This window comes from Gallinula chloropus, assembly GCF_964237585.1.
Source record: "Gallinula chloropus genome assembly, chromosome: 3".
NCBI classification, from domain to species: domain Eukaryota; kingdom Metazoa; phylum Chordata; class Aves; order Gruiformes; family Rallidae; genus Gallinula; species Gallinula chloropus.
The window spans coordinates 86313583-86329820 of NC_140087.1; the positions used below are offsets into that span (position 1 = coordinate 86313583).

The 16238-nt window shown below is 38.9% G+C and overlaps 1 protein-coding gene across 1 annotated transcript in view; it reads left to right on the forward strand.

Annotated features, from left to right (window-relative positions):
- ME1 (malic enzyme 1) overlaps nt 1–16238 on the forward strand; it is a gene marked incomplete at its 5' end in the record, with an annotated part of 157869 nt that overhangs the window by 68191 nt on the left and 73440 nt on the right. The window lies entirely within an intron of this gene.

Consider the following 16238-nt stretch of genomic DNA (forward strand, 5'->3'; position numbering starts at 1 on the left):
AGGATGATGGAAATAAGCAACCCGAATCAAGGACAAGCATTTAAATATTGCAGTGTGAATGATGATTGTTTGCAACTTAGAACATGTTATAAAACTGTCACAAAATAAACAATGTTGAGGCAAGCCTGTTGGTTAAAAATCAGCCTGGCTTGCAGGGATGTGGAAAAAACCCAAAACAAACCAGCAAAAACCAATAATAGAAACCGAGTTCAAAACCTGGGTTTCCAGGCAATAAAAAGCAAGAGACACTAAAGAAAAGAACTTCTATTCATATTAACTATGAAAAGTAATAATGAGATTTTCTGTTGTCCCTGATGCTTTACCTTAGTGGTGGTACCTGTAGATTGTCAGTATAAATATGGTAGCTATTTTTAATATGTCATTTTTATCTATCTTGGCAAGAAGTCTTATTTTCCATTTTATTAACATCAAATCAGTGTGTTAAACAAAAACTTTAAAAATTTGTCAAGATTCCTGAATCAGAATGTCCGAATAATGTTTTGTCCAGTTCTTTAACAAAAAACAACCAACCTCTGGTGGAAGCTTTCTGGATCATGCTGAGCTGGGTAGTGAGGAAGTACTGGGGTTTTTTTAGTTATATCTGGGATGAATTGAGAAGTTAAGGAAGATTGGCTGAAAGTTAAGGCTTTTATTTAAAATACAATGATCGTGCTTGTTGTAGCCTAGATAAAGAGTTGAGTTAAATCATAGGCTGGCTAATCAAGAATTGAAGGTAAAATAACTATTGCCGATTAGCATGGGCTTATTAAAACCAAATTTAATGTAATGTTGAAGTGAGTTTAAAGGTTTTTGCCTGACTTATTTCTTTACCTTCAGTGATACATTTAATTCATATTGTTCCTTTTCAGAATCTGGTTCAGTGAAAAAGCAAAGCAGGCCTCCTGTGTTGCTGGAGAAAAAGTGATTTAAACCACACATTTCTGTGAGGAACAATGAAATAGTTGTGGGTTTATGGTATTTCAGGGTTGGGTGTTTTTCAGATCTGCAATGTTTAGTATCTTTATCAGTGACTTGGAGGCAGTATTGTCAGTTCCCAAGGGTCTCAGATGAGACATGGCTTAGTTAAGGTACTGTTTATTATCCAGTCAGTGGAGGAATAAGATCTAGGAAGACTGATGGCTAGTGTTACATAGAAGCCAAACCAGCAGTGAAGGGGTTTCTTCTGACTGTAAATGTCTTAATATAGCAATGAATGCTTAACAGAGGAATGAGAACTGTGTTTATTTGGTACCTTAAAAGAGAAGCTCTGACAAGTTCAGGGCTGCTGAAGCAATCCTGGACTGATTGCATGTGTAAATTCAGTACTGGCAACGTCCAGTGGTGGGAGCTTTGGAAAGATTAATTGTGTGTTAGCATTTAAATGTAAACCATTAACCATAAATTTCAGCTAAGGTAGAAAGCATCTGACTGTAAACAGTACTCTCATGGAACATGGAAAGGCCAAGACAGCTGGTATTGGAAGGGCTTTTGACATAGGCACATTTCTAGCAGAAGGCATCTCAGTGTTCTGGAGCCGGTTCTCAGAGAGCTGGGATGATGGCCACGCACCAGCCATCAGGATTGCTCCGGTGTCAGAAGTCACTCCAGCTGCAGCCGTGATCGCCTCAGAGAAGCTGGACACGCAAACCTTCTCTCGCCCAAGGGTAGACAGGGTTAAATAGCTGCCTGGTCATATATATGCTGTTAATGTACAGGTGAATCGTAATGGTCAGTTCAGTTTTTGCAAATGTGTATCTGCAGCCATTCTTGATTAATGTAACTGTCAAATGCAGACATTGAAGTCCTCAGCAGTGCACGAGGGCGATGCGTGCAGGACAGCTGCTAGGCCAGCTTCTCCTTCTCGTCTGCCACACTTCAGGGACTTGTGGGCTGCTATTTCTAGTTGTTTCCTGCATGCTTGCTTTGGATTATTTTTTCCTCTAACTTACTACAAATGTTTAAATGCAGGAATGTGGCAGTTCTCACAGTTGCCCTAAATAGGTCAATGAGTATGACTGGGTTGGCAGTTCTGACTGTTCTGGAGGAATGACAGGCATCCGTGGTGGAAGAGAGAATCCAGAAAAGCTGAGGTGAAAATTCCAGCTCAGTTCTTCAACTTGTGCTAGTTTTCTGTATTTCCCCAAATTACTTCCAACTGTTCTACTGCTACCAACCTTCCAGGATACATGTTCTTGTAAAATAACTTCCTATGAATACCTTCTCAACACAAGAAGGACATAGACCTTTGGAGCGTGTCCAGAGGAGGGCCACAAAAATGGTCAAAGGGCCAGAGCACCTCTCCTATGAAGATAGGCTGAGTGAGTTTGGGCTTCTTCAGCTTGAAAAGGAGAAGGCTCCAGGGGACCTTATAGTGGTCCTCCAGTACCTGAAAGGTGCCTGTAAGAAAGCTGGGGAAGAACTGTTCATGAGGGCATCTAGTAATAGGACAAGGGGTAATGGTTTTAAACTAGAAAAGAGGAGATTTAGGTTGGATATTAAGAAAAAAATCTTTAATATGATGGTGGTGGACCACAGGAACACGTTGCCAGAGAGGTAGTGGAGGACCCATCCTTGGAGATATTCAAGGTCTCTTGTACTGTGGCATCCAAAACTGCACACAGTACTCGAGGTGAGGATGCACTAGCACAGCGCAGAGCTGGACAATCACTTCCCTGGACCAGCTGGCAATGTATCATGGAAAGGTCATTTGCCTTTCCCTTGAAGGTTGTTAGAACTAAAGACAGCCTTTCAGTGATAGTTTTACTGTAAAATAGTAGCAGCATTTCCTGAACTCCTGCCTATAAGAAAGGATCTATTTTTGCATCTGGTGCATATATGGGAATATAATTTCTAGGTTGTATTCTGTAGTGTGTTCCCTAATAGTTTTGAGTATTTCTGAAATGCAAATGACACTCATTTAGTTATGTTAAAATGTTGCTGACCAATTTAACCTGTCTGACCAAAAGGTTTTCTTCCATGTTCCATGAAACAGGAAGGTGCTCAAAGGTAATGCTGTGGCCCTATGGTGCTGGATTCCAGGCATGAAAATTTGTAAAACCACTGATGGAGTATGTCTTCTGTGGTTTTTCTATCACGCAGCTAGCTACTGCCTGTCTGTGCCATTCTGATAGCAGATAATTGCACTCTCCTTAATAAATTGAGCTCTATTTTACAAGTGGAATTTTTTCTGCCTTAGATCTTGCTGCTAGATCCTTTCCTGGTAACACATTGCCAGCATTTGAACAAAGGAGAAAATACATGAATATTCCTTTTTCCCCTCCCCTTTCCCAGCTTTCAGTTGGCAAGAAAATATTGTGGTAGGATATTACTTTTCCTAGAATCAATATCATGAGTCATTTTTTCATTTCTCTTTTCAGTGTTCAGAAGTACTGAAAAGTAATTTCTGAATTACAATTCTGTCTAGCCCATTGTGTGGAAGAAATAACCCCACATTTTTTTAATTTGCAGAAATTGGTAGTCTCCTTTAAAATCTATTCAGTAATTTTGAGTGGACTCAATATGCTTTAGAGGAGGGAACGTACAAGTACAATCTGGTTTTATAGATGCATACTTAGCAGGACCACTGTTCTCCTCAGTAGGTGACATGCTTGAGTGGGTCACAAGTATCCAACAGCTGAAGTTTTCTGGTAATTTTTTTGAGAGCTTGCCTTTTCTTGCTTGTCAGTGCTCTTAGTGAAGAGTTACAATACGTCTGGTGACACGTTCACAACTTGAAAGTTTCAAAAGTTATTCTGAGTCAGTATTTTAACTTGGACGTAAGTTATACATGGACAATTTATAAGTGTAATAATAAACCTAGATTTACCATCTGAATATGTTTCTGCTGTATCCTGCAGATTTGGTACTGACACATGTCGAACTCAGTCTGTTGACTTAAGTTGTAACTCACTTTTTCTGTCCAAAAAATATTACTTTACTTTAGCCTGTTTGCAAATTCCAAGATTTCTGTTTGTCAGGTACTGAGCCTTGTAAGCTTGCCAGGTTGGATTGTCAGAAGAGCACATAGAAAGTAATAAAACAGATGAGGAAGAGTAAATGAAATCACAGGCTTTAGGCAAGAGGCAGGAAATTATATTAAATAAGCTTGCTTCAAGGCAAACTCTGAATGAATCAAAAAGTAAAGGTTTACCTATGTGTTCTTGTGGTGTATTGTGTAGCCAAAGCAATAGTGACAAACCTTGTCTACTCTTAGAGGGAAATATTGCTCAAAATTGCAAAATGTTACCTGATCAAGGGTATAGTTTGAACAGGTCTTTATACATGCTGTTGAACATAGAGTTATTTTTAAATGACTGTAATATGGTAAAAAAAAAAAAGTTTGTCAATTTATTTACCATGAAGCATCTGCTTTTTAATTTAAAAGGTCAATTGTTGCCAGAATTGTTCCAGATTCAGGGTAATAGCTTTTAGGCAGCATATTCAATCCTGCACCCCTGCACCCACTGTGTTGCTGAGCTGGTGAGGCACACCTTGGGATGTGTGGACTGACACGGAGCCTTACATACAGATTACTGCGGTGAGCAAGCAGAGGCAAGGGAATGTTTAACAACAATTACAGTTTTACCACAGATTTTATTTGGAAATTTAATATTTCAAAGTAAATGCTGCACTGTTAGTTCAAGTAAGAAAAATACCCTAAAACACAAATATGCAAACATCCATGAGAATTCCAGAATGCTCCCTCATTTCCATTGAATAAATTGGGCTGTGTGACACTTTTGCTGAAGTTGGTATTAGTTAATGTTGAAATTCCCACCACATGGTAGTGAGGGCTGATCTGCTGTGGCATGTTACAGTTCTTGTTCCGTGTTTTCTTGCAGGTGTACTCAGTTTTCTTCACTTTATTTTTACAATACAGATGTGGAAGGAATATTTTTTAATATGCTTTTCTGAATCTTGTGGAAAAAAGTTCAACTTGATATCAGATTATTTTATTAGTAAAGACATTAGCATTACTACAAGTAATGAATCAGAACAGTAGGAGTCTCTATAGGTCTCTAATTAGGCCTCAGTAAAAACTCTTTCAAATACACTGTCCCGTTATATTGCATCACACAGTTAGGTCTTGAGTGACTTGCTGTTTATAACATGATGAGAGGAGGAATGAATACAGAATTCTTCCAAATTTATTTATTCTTATTTCAATAATTATATTAAATGCTTGCTATTCCCATCTCAGCCTAACCATAGGTGCATATTCAGCCTGTGCATTCATTTATGTGGAAATGTTTGTGCAGACACAGATACGTCTGTTACAACATACGTAGAGTTAATATATCTGGGCTGTTAGGAACTTCTGAATTTTCACATGGCCCTGTCATCAACAGAAATGGTAAATTGTTCCTGGAGAGACAGGCCTTTGCTGCATGTAATATTCTGTGTTTTGGAATACTGTATTTTCTTTGGAAACCACATTTCCTGTTTTATATCTCATTTAAATGTGTCAGTCTGCATGGTGGCTTGCATCTGACTTTTGTCTGTGCTTTTTTTTTTTTTTCCCTCCATATGTTTCTTTACCTTCTGTCCAGATTTATTTTGAGAGCTATAATCCTATAATCAGTTTTCAGAGACACTCTTCCCCTCACCCCCCCCAAGCATATCCAATGTGACACGTGCTGCCATGCTTACTGAGAAGATGCATCAAGCAATGATCATGAAGAGTAACAGATAACAACTGCAAGAAAGAAAAATAAAAACAGCATTAAAGCTCAGTAGCCAAACAGTTGCTGTCTTTAGGTATGGAAAATGGCTCATTCTTCAGTGTTGTCTTTTTTCATTGAGCTAGGAAGAGTTCAAAGTCCTGCTGAGGTGTACCTCAGCTTTGTGAGAATGTCAAGGAGACCGATGTTAGCAGTTCATGTCACCTGTTGGGTAGCTTTAAAAATACAGTTCTGTAACATTCAAAGAGACCTCTTGGATTATGATTTTCTTGCAAGAAATCAGAAAGTAACGTTCTGACTGTGTGTTTTACACAACTATTTCCATTGTTTTAATGTTGCTGTATTTCAGAAATCTCTTCTGCAATTAAAAATCTAAGAATCAAATATTGATTATTTTACTGCATACTCAGATAATAAGTTTCCTAACATATTCTTTCAGGTATATCCTCAAAGCTGCATGTGGCTTTAGTCAGGAAGGTTTTTTTCCCTCTACAGTGTAAAAGCCTTGCCTGAAGTGACTGCAGCATGTTGAAAAAGAGTTTAAAGGAAGGGAATCTCAAGAGTCTGAATGTACCCAAGATAGTGAAGTTTCCAGTGTGTTTCAGTCTTTTAAAGACTGCCTTTTGAAGAATATTTCAGTTTGTGCTCCATTTTGTCTGTAGTCTCTTGAAATTTATTTTTGTAATTACTATTTCTTCCGTATCTTCTGCCTTAGTGTGTATTTCCTTGGTGGTATTAAACTTTCAGTAGAAGACTGTGTATAAATGTCTTGTGCTTCCTAAGGGATGCATTCTGCTAATCCCGTATTAAGAGAGCTGAAATACAAAACATTGCCTACCCCTTTTATGAAATAATTGTGCACAAAGGGAACAGCATTTCCCACCATAATTAGAGCTGTTGACTGTTTTGACTTACTTGCAAATGTAGCAGATTGGTTGCTATTCTTTACCCTGGTGTTCCCAGGGAAATGTATTACATCACCTCCCTTGTTTTCGTTTAGACACTTTTCTCTCATATCTTCTTTGGCATAGCCCAGCAGCTGAGTACCAGCAGTTTTGCCCATAAAACTCAAATATAAATGGGCTTGGTTTTTAAACACTTATTGTCTTTGCAGGGAAAAAAAGCAAAGAAAAACATCTCCCAACTTCTAAAAAACGTTTCAGTGAGGTTAGACTTGGTTTTAAGGTACTCTGTAGGCTATTGTGGGTATTATTTTAGCCCTTCTTAAATACTTTTTTTTAGCCACCTTCTGTGATTCATTATAAGCAGTTACTGCTGGACCCTCAGTTAAGGTCCAGTGCATCCTCCCGTGTGTTTTTTGACAGCAATAAACTTTGAAAGTTGCCGTAATCTTTTCCTATAGCTTCCAGTTCCTGTTATCCGTCAGCCCCAGTTCAAAATGTAGCATGGAGGATATTGCTAAATGTTTCCTGGTGTCAGAGATTTTAGCCCTGTAGCTGCTTTGTGAAGAAGAAATGATAGTTGTTAATTGTATGGGGGCTGTTGAAGGTCACTTGTGTAGACAGTTTAATCGTTAGACTGAGCCTTTTCTGGGATTCAGTGAAAGCTTTTATAAAAAGTAGATGTCGGGGGTTGTAGGAGATTTCTTGTTAGGTGGTCTGATAATTATATGAGTAAAGTACAAGACACTAGTCAGGTTTTCATGCTTTTTGATTATTACTTGTATGTTATAATATTAATGGTTATATGGAGTGTAATCTACTGAAGTCCTAAACGATGTTGGATTCTTCAGGACTATTGTTTTCTCAGTAGGCAAATGATTAAGTTTTTCAAGAAATGCCACTGGCATGCAGGCAACCATTTGTTTTCAGTTTTACTGTAGAAGAGTTATGCATCCTCCGATTGTGTCTGATGAAATGTTGCTCTGAAACCGTGGTTCTGAGCAGCTTCCAAGTTCCAACTCAAATTACAGGCATTTGCAGAATTGGCATCATCCCTATCCCTGCAGACAGATGTTAACATTAGGAGAGTTCTCCAACTGTTAAGCATAATGCAGAGTATTTATCTTGCTGTTTATTTTACTTTTCTCAAAATACACAGTGAATTGGACCTCTCTGTTCCCCTTTCTAGCTCTGCTAGGTATGGTTCTGGCGGTGGATCATACGATGCTTTCTAGCCTCACTTAGTGCAGCAGGACCGCCTTAGACATTGTGGTGACACTCTTTTGTTGGAAAATCATTTGTAACCTCCTGAGGCAGAGGCAGAAAGCGGTGTTCAATAGGACTAACGTGCTACATCTAATGAAGAGAGAAAAATCTGTAGGGAGAGGAGCAGGCTGTTGTCTGAGCACTGTTAGGGGGAAGCTGTGCTTTTCAGGGCTTGTCAAAATTGCCCAGAATCGAGTTTTCTCATGGCTGGTTGTGAATTCCAGACTAGTGACTCCTTTAAGGGCATCGTCAGCTCAGGGTGTCCTTCAGCCACTCTTGACTTTATCCAGTTAGATGAGAGATGAGTGTGTTGGGTTTTTTCTTCTTTGATTTACAGAGCTGTTTTGAAAGGTTATTGTTAAGATGAGGAGCTGGGAGAGGTTTTTAGCTTAATAGCCAGAAAATGGGCATTGAAATAATACCTGTACCTGTTTACATATAGTCAGATATTTTTGCCTGTGGGAAAAAAAGACAGGATATAGTTGGATGATGATAAGGAGGAACAAGAGTTAGAAAACCTCCACTGAACTTTACTTAAATTTATCTAGAGTCCTTCAAACAACAAATAAGGATAAAACAAAAAAAATTTAGGGTGGTTTAGTGCTGGCTATCCCTATAAAGCTTTCTGGCATCTGTTAGGAGATGTAAAGTCAGCATTTTTTTAAGAGTTTGGCCATAAAGAACAAATGAAATGAATGAAGTGTGTTGCTGTAGATATGTAGCTTGTTTCCACATAGCACTCATCTCCTGAATGCAACTGCCTGTCTATTCCACCCACAGGGATGGTGCCATTATTTTCAGATCAGAGCAAGTCACACAGAAACCAGATCATTCTATACTTTCTTTTGTATAAATTAAGGAAATTCCACCATGAAAAATTGTTTTCTGCTTCCACTTCCTCCTAGCAGTCAAGTGCCTTAGTAATGACCTGCTTGGTATAGCTGCTACTTGGTGTAGTGGTTAAATGTAGATTGAAAAAACAGACCTGCTGCATTTGTGTGGTGGTGGCACATAAGCATGGCACTAGGAAAAGAACTTTATCAATTTTAGTTTTAAAGCTAACATTGAATTAGAAGTAGTAGTTAGACATTGTAGTTGGCACAACTGTATGTTAGTGGTTGAAAAACTCTTAGGTTTTAATTTTTCTAGTATGAAGAATTGATGAACTAACTTGCTATCTTTGAAGTCAGTGAGGTATTCTCTTCAATTACAGTGCCTTCGTAAACAGTACCGGATCCAATCTGGAGAATGTCTGCTTTTCTCCTTATGAACATCACATGGCTTGTGCTGCAGATTCAGTGATGGCAATTTTATAATTCTTGCTTCTAGTAGGTTTTAGAAGTCAAGCTGGTTGAAAAAAAGGTAAACATTAACTGTTTTACCTGAGAAAGTTCCAATGGCATTTAAATTCCTGGGAAAGACAGCTTTTTTTTTTTTTTTAACTTTATCTCTTGTCTAACAAAGACGTAGTCTGGGAGATCCTTGACTGTTGAGCTGTACTCCCAGGTCTTACCTAATTTGAAATTGCAATAAAGAAGAGGGTATGCAGAAATATTTTTGCTAGATTCTCCAATCAATTTCACTGTAATATTATCTTTTTTTTTAATAGCAATGAAAACTTGCTAGAAAAGCATTATGATTTTTGTGTGAATCTCTCATACTGTGTACTGGACAGGTGAGCAGCAAGAACAAAAGCCCATTTGCTCTTAAAAAGGTATCATTCGTCTGATGTCTGATGTATTATTTCCTTTATTTTTAATTATTTAATATAAAGTATGACAAAATATAGTATAGCTGTACTGTGTATGACTTGTCATTTTCAGAACAATTCAGAAGAGAAGTTCCGGTTTTCCTGTGAATTCCAGGTGTTTGGGAATGGAAAATCAGTCTAGGATGGAACATCCTTAAGCTTATGCATCATTGATAGGCACTTGACTGTAATGAATATTGTGAGTTTCAGGAGCTCAGAAATCTTGAATTACACCTACAAATCACGACTTTGGATTTCTAAGAAGTATCTTATAGTTTCCTGTATTCTAGAGGTGAGCTAAAAGAGTGACTTAGATGTGCCTAACAGACTCAAATGAGAAGGCAAGGCTGCCACCTGGCCCTGCATCATCCACAGCCCCTGAGCTTTTCACCCATCACTTGATTCCACAGATTGGCTCTTGAACAAAAACACCAACACATCGTGCGGCTTGAAGAGCAGAGAGCACAACAGCCCCTTGAAAAATCAGATGCATCTTTCTCTTGATGCAGCAACTTTTTCTCTTTGTATTTAGTACTTTGTGCTCCCTCACTAAGTACAGCTGTGTATAGTTTATGTATGCTTGTAAGGGTTACCTTTAGGGGGCTGAATGGCCCTTGACTTTGCATGCTCAGGCATGAGTGTGGTTTCCTGGGAGAGCCCTCCTAGTACCCAGGACAAGGGAAGGAGGGAGGCAGGCAGGCGGAGTGTGCCGTATGAAAGGGATGGAGGGATGGCGCCCGCTCGGCTCGCAGCCCACCGTCTGTCCGCAACCCTTGCACACTGGGGCCTTTATTTGGTGCCACATGCACACGCTGGAGGCAGCCCACAGAATGTCCTTGGCACAGCCAGGCTTTGTGCAGTCTCTTGCTTGGGGACAGACTGTGGTAATTTCATAGTGTGTTACAAGATTCCTTCATGAAGCATTCTTTCCAGCCATTAGAGTGATTTTTATTTTGTTGTTAAAGTTTGCTGGAGCTGACAATTTTTAGCTGGCTAAAGTTGACTGCATGCGTGGGAAATAACTGAAATACAAGCAACAGTCTTCGATGTGCACTCCAAAGCTACAACTGGTAATTCCTCTTCAGGTTAAGAAATGAGTAAGCTTCCTGAGCAGAAGGCAAGCAAAAGATGTAAACGTGAAACTAAACAACTTTATGAAAGGAAAGAACAAATTGAATTGGATAAGCCAAGCCTGTCTTTATGGAGAAATAACTGAAAGCAGTCTAGTGTAGCTGTGTGAAACTATCGGATCACTATGCTTGTATGAAAGAGAACATATACTGTATATTTTTAGAACAATCTTAAATTATTTTAAACAGAATTTGAAATGCCATAACTTCTTTTCTGTTAATTAGGATATTGTTTCATCTGAGTATTAATAAATATTTATATTTTGAACTGTCTCAAATGCATAATATCCTTTGCTATTTTTTTTTTCAATAGGAATTTTTCCCTTCAAGCACTGTGTTTAAGATTGATGTCAAGGAACATTATGAATGTATTATCTTAAATTTTTGACTGTTGTAGACCTAGAATTTTGTCTTGGACAAATGGGTAGTTTTCAGTGGTATTTTTAGGGTTAATGATGGGCAACTGTTGTCTGCATATACATTATCTTTGTTTCTGAAGCACTGGCAAGACACCTGGCTTTGGCATGTCTAGCACAGTTGGGCTCAACTTTATGGACGCATGCCCAGGTTTTCTCCTTTATTTATTCCTTGAAAGACTCATTATGATACTCATTTTTTGCTCTCCTATTTTGGGATCTTTTGTGAAGCCCTGTCCTGTGGGAGATCCCTGTGAGGAAACTGAGGTGCAAAGAGAGGTGGTGCTCTGTATGTAACTACCTGTCTTTTGGGAATGTTCAGATGAAGTGTTAGCTGAGACTTCCAAAGATGAAGTCTCCTTCTGGGGAGAAGCAGAGGATGAACCCCCTTTTTTCTCTTGTGCAAGAGCCACCTTGCAGTTTGCAAATGTGTTGACAAACATCTTGTCTTTAGATAGGAGGGGCCATGATCTCTTGTTGTTAAGTGTGTCATGGGGCTAGTGTAGGTCAAAAAACCCCTTTTTAAAAAAAAAACCAAAACATTTTTTTTTTTAGTGCTCTGTTTATAAAACTTCTTTTTACAAAGTGTTCTACACCCTCAAACACAATTAGTGTCAGTGTTACCTGCAGCGCTTGACACATTTGGAAATACAGAATCTGTTACAGGTTTTAAGGGAATCATCTTGTATTTCAAACTTCAAAATAAACTTATGCAAAGAAAAAAAAAAGGCTTCCTACTCTAATATAAATTGAAATTAATCTTATACATTCTTCTTCATGCCATAAAAGCACTTTGCAGCTCTAGGCAGTTCTTGCAGGACAGAAAGTTGTGATTCAGCATGTTAGTGCTTACAAACCAAAGGTTTAAATGAATGCATATTGATTACTGGGTAGTTAGTATTGATAGAAGCTTGAGTTCAGTCCAAAATATTGACGTTGTTTCTGACTGGCTAACTCTTACTAGAAAAAAAAATTCATGCCAAGTGAAATTTCAATCTTGTAGAACCCAAGAAAAATATATCAATCTCCTACCTTCCTGGAGATCAGAAATTCCCCTGTGCCCACCAGCCCTTCCCCAACTTGTGAAAACGAAGACAAGAAGTTTCAGAAAGAATTTACGGTGTATTAATATAAGAAAATATTAACAGTTGCAAAAGCAGTGGCATTTCCCCAGTTTTCTTGGCACCTGTGTGCCCTATTTGATGACCATATTTAGAAAATGTGTTTCATTTCTGGAATGTGGCGTGTCTTTGTCCCAAAGCTTGTCATGCCCCATACAAATGTAGTTTTAATTTTATAACTGTGACTCTAATGCAAATCATTTCCCATTTTAGAACTGCTGGAAGGTTTTGACATTTTAATGGGGAGTTGCTGCTCTGAAGCATTGCCATGTGCCAAGGACTTTCTAGGTGGCACTGAGATGTTCTAGACATTCTCTGCTGCCATCTTTGTGAGTGGAAAGGTTCCGTGTCTTGCAGTTCTTCACCTCCAGTTTTCCATGAAGCTGTTCACTGAAATATGTATGTGTTCCAAAGAAACATCTCAGTGCCAAGTTGGAGAATAGATGACATTTCAGCATGTTTGTTCTCAGCTGATGAAATATATAAGCGCACAATTTTCTGTTTCTTGCTGGTTTGGCTTTGTAGCTAAATGAGAGCCAGGTGCACCGCTCAAGCCTTGCTTGAACTTTGATGGTTTGCTGATCTCTTTACTATAAGTGTGCACAAGTAGGATGGTATAAATGGCTTGCCTTTTTCTGAAACCCCAAAGGTCATTACAGTTTTAATACGCTCAGGTGGTGCTTCAAAGAACTCTTTGTTACTTTACACAGCTAATTCTAAGTAGATCTACATGATATTTCCAGTACCAGAACCTCAATTAAGCCCTTTATTCTTGTAAAACCTTATTTCTGTTAAAGCTTGAATGTACTATGTTGCTAAACCTGAATGTTTTAGAACTTTTTTTTTTAAGCCTTAGAGCGTGTCTCAAAATAAACTGGAATCATCTTTTTCAGCATCATTTAATACGTGTAAGAAACCCACCGATCTGAAAAAAGCAGAGTTATGTTTTGAAGGAGATTCGATTTCCAAAGGAACAAAACAAAGTTTAAGCTTTGACAACAAGCTGTGGAACAAAAGAAACCCAAGTCATTGAGGAAAAGTACCTAATCATCATGTCAGCTTGACATACTCGATTGTAGGATGGAACTTTCCTTTTGGTAATCTGTTTTGAAAGCCATGAAATAGTTGATAGCAAATGTTAATCTCTCAAGATGTGTGAACCCTTGAAAAAAAATCCCAACCACTGTGGACCCGGTTTGCATGGTGTTGACCTGAATAAGGGGATAATGTGCTTAAGCAGCTTATTCATTCTTCAGCGCCCTTTGGAAAGGGAGCCGTTCCACAATGGTTTGCCACTCAGGGCTCCGACATGACCACTGTTCTTTTCACTTGCTGAATGTTTCATTCTTTTGTCTCCGCCCCGGATTTCTTCATACGTTGTTCCAAACAGGACTATAAAGGAACTTTTTTGGGGGTATTGCTTGTCGAACTGTAACGTTTGTGAGGCAGAATGCATTGAGCTGTAAAGGAATTTTGAACTCTGGGTATATAGCTGGCCTAGCTTTTCATCGGAGATGTGTTGCAGAATTAATTGTCTCTGCTTGTGAGACTTCCCAGGCTGGAAGTTTAAACATAGCCCAGAAACGTTGTATTAATTGTTTTAAATATTCCATATTAAATTTCAGCATCAAAAATAGGTGGGAAAAAAATCATATAGTGGTCTTATAAATGGAGCTGGTTTAGAGTTCTGCATTTTAACATTGGGTAGAGATTGCTCACAGACAGTTAAAGGTACAAAAGTGGCAGAATGAGTAGAAGAGCCGGTGTTTCCAGGCAGACCAGTGGCTTGTTCCGTGCTTTTTAAACAGCATAACTATGATCACTTCTTTCTCTTGAACTTTCATAGAATCGCTGCCCAACATAAACTGGCTTGTCTGGAGGAATCAGTATGACTCTGGCTGGCTGCAGTGTGTTTTGGAAACATGTCTTCAGAATTTTAAAAATAAAGGGACCAAAGATGTATGTGTGTATATATATAGAGAGAGATATCTCTATCTATATTCTTCACTTTGGGCATTGTTTTACAAAATGAGAATGAAGACAGATTCTTTTAACAAAAATCTTGCAGAAGTATGTTGAGGGAGCAAATTGATTTAGGAGGAAGAGTTACAGGAGTTGGAAACGGGTTGAGTGAGTTTCACTGAATTGGACTGTGGAGCCTGTGGTATGCTTGCACAGGACACTGAGTAGCAGAAGCCTTACTGGTGTGAAAGCTGCGGTACTGGGATTTTAGAAATGGGGTTCCTGTGTCTGAGTCCTGCCTGGATGCTCCGACACAGACTCTTGCTGTGTTGTAGTTTTGCGTGGCTGGGTTCTGGTGGAGAAGGGAGGGCTGCAGGGGTGGCTTCTGCAAGAAGCAGCCAGAAGCTCTCTGCAGGCCCAAGAGAGCAAACACCAGCTGGCTCACAGCTGGAGTTGCTGCTGAGCAAGGCCAAGCCCATCAGTGATGGCCACAGCACCTCTGTGAATCACATTTAGGAGGAAAAAAAACACAGGCGGCTGCTCTTTGCCACCAGAGAAGGGAGTAAGCAGGTGTGATCTTGACTCTTAAGCTTCTCAATATATATTTTTCTCCCTTGTCTGGCTATAAAGGGGCATGATTAAGCTGCTTTAGTGGGCATCTGGCCTCCAGCCAGGGTCAAACCACCACATGCCGCTCGCCAGTTCTGCTTTCTAACCTGGCGTACTTGGTCTGGTGGGAAGCACGAGGCAACTCCCATGGGGTTTCCAAACTTGTCTCAAGATTTCACATTGCTAAACTGTTCATTTGCAATTCCTGTGAATTTATCTCCCTGAGAAATAAAATGATGCTTTGTTTGTCAGATATTCCTGAGGTCATTTTCAATAACTAGGCAAACTCAAAATGGAAATGAAAAAAACCCAAACAATTCCAGACTACAAAGTTGGAAATTATATGTATGTGTATATATATATATGTATAAAAGAAGAGCATACAAAAGAGAAAATTACTTGGGAAGGTACCTGATGTCAATTTCTTCCCAGTTTTCCCTGCGGTATCTGGAAAAGGTACATAATTATGATCTTGATATTGCTGCTAGAATACTTAGAATAATGTAAATAGACAGGTAAAAATATTTCAGCCAAAGAATATGCTACTTAAACATGAATGCTACGTAGAATTGGCCAAGGGAACAAATAAAACGCTTGCAGTACAATGACTTCACTTTTATTTGCAAACTGATTTTAATTTTGAACTTTATTATTCTGAAATTCAAACAGGTGAGGTAACTTCTGATTAAAAAAATCTGAAAAATTTCATAAAAAAATTCTGAAAAAGTTCTGAAAAAAAATTCAGCTTTTAATCCTGCTGAACTTTTATATTGATTTTCTTTTAAAGCAGTTGAATCTGATAACTTTAATTTTTCATGGGAGAGCAAAGTAAGGGAGAGACAAACACCTCTATCTATAGGTCTGCATCAGAATACTCCCAGGGGAGACAGAATACCACGAGCGGTTTTAAGTCCCTTGCTGTGTCAAATCAGTCTCCAACTGGGGCTCATGTCCTGAAGTATTTTTCAGTTCTACAACATAGAAAAGCTGTGAGGGGAATTTAGGCACTTTGCTAAAATACCGAAATCAGATTTCTGATTCCCAGCCTGAAGCAGGCTGAGCACTTTCCAGCCTTGTTACTGTGCATTGCGCATTGAAGGCTGAGGTGGCAGGTATTTTTCTTTACGTTTTCCAGATTGAAGCTGGTATATGAGATTCTGCAGCCGTATTGGTTTTGCAAATGGGTTATGGATGAAAAATATTTAGTTAAGCTTCTGACCGATTCTGCAAGCTGTTTGGGGATGTGTGGGAGGATTGCTCACTAGATTTGATGGAGAAATTAGCTTAGTCATTTTCAGAGGCTGGTGAAAAATAATAGCAAAGAATGTCTTTCTATGAGAGTTCCTAGAAGAGACAGTGAGAGTATTGGGGCTGGGGAATTCCTGTAGCTGGAGTGAACTG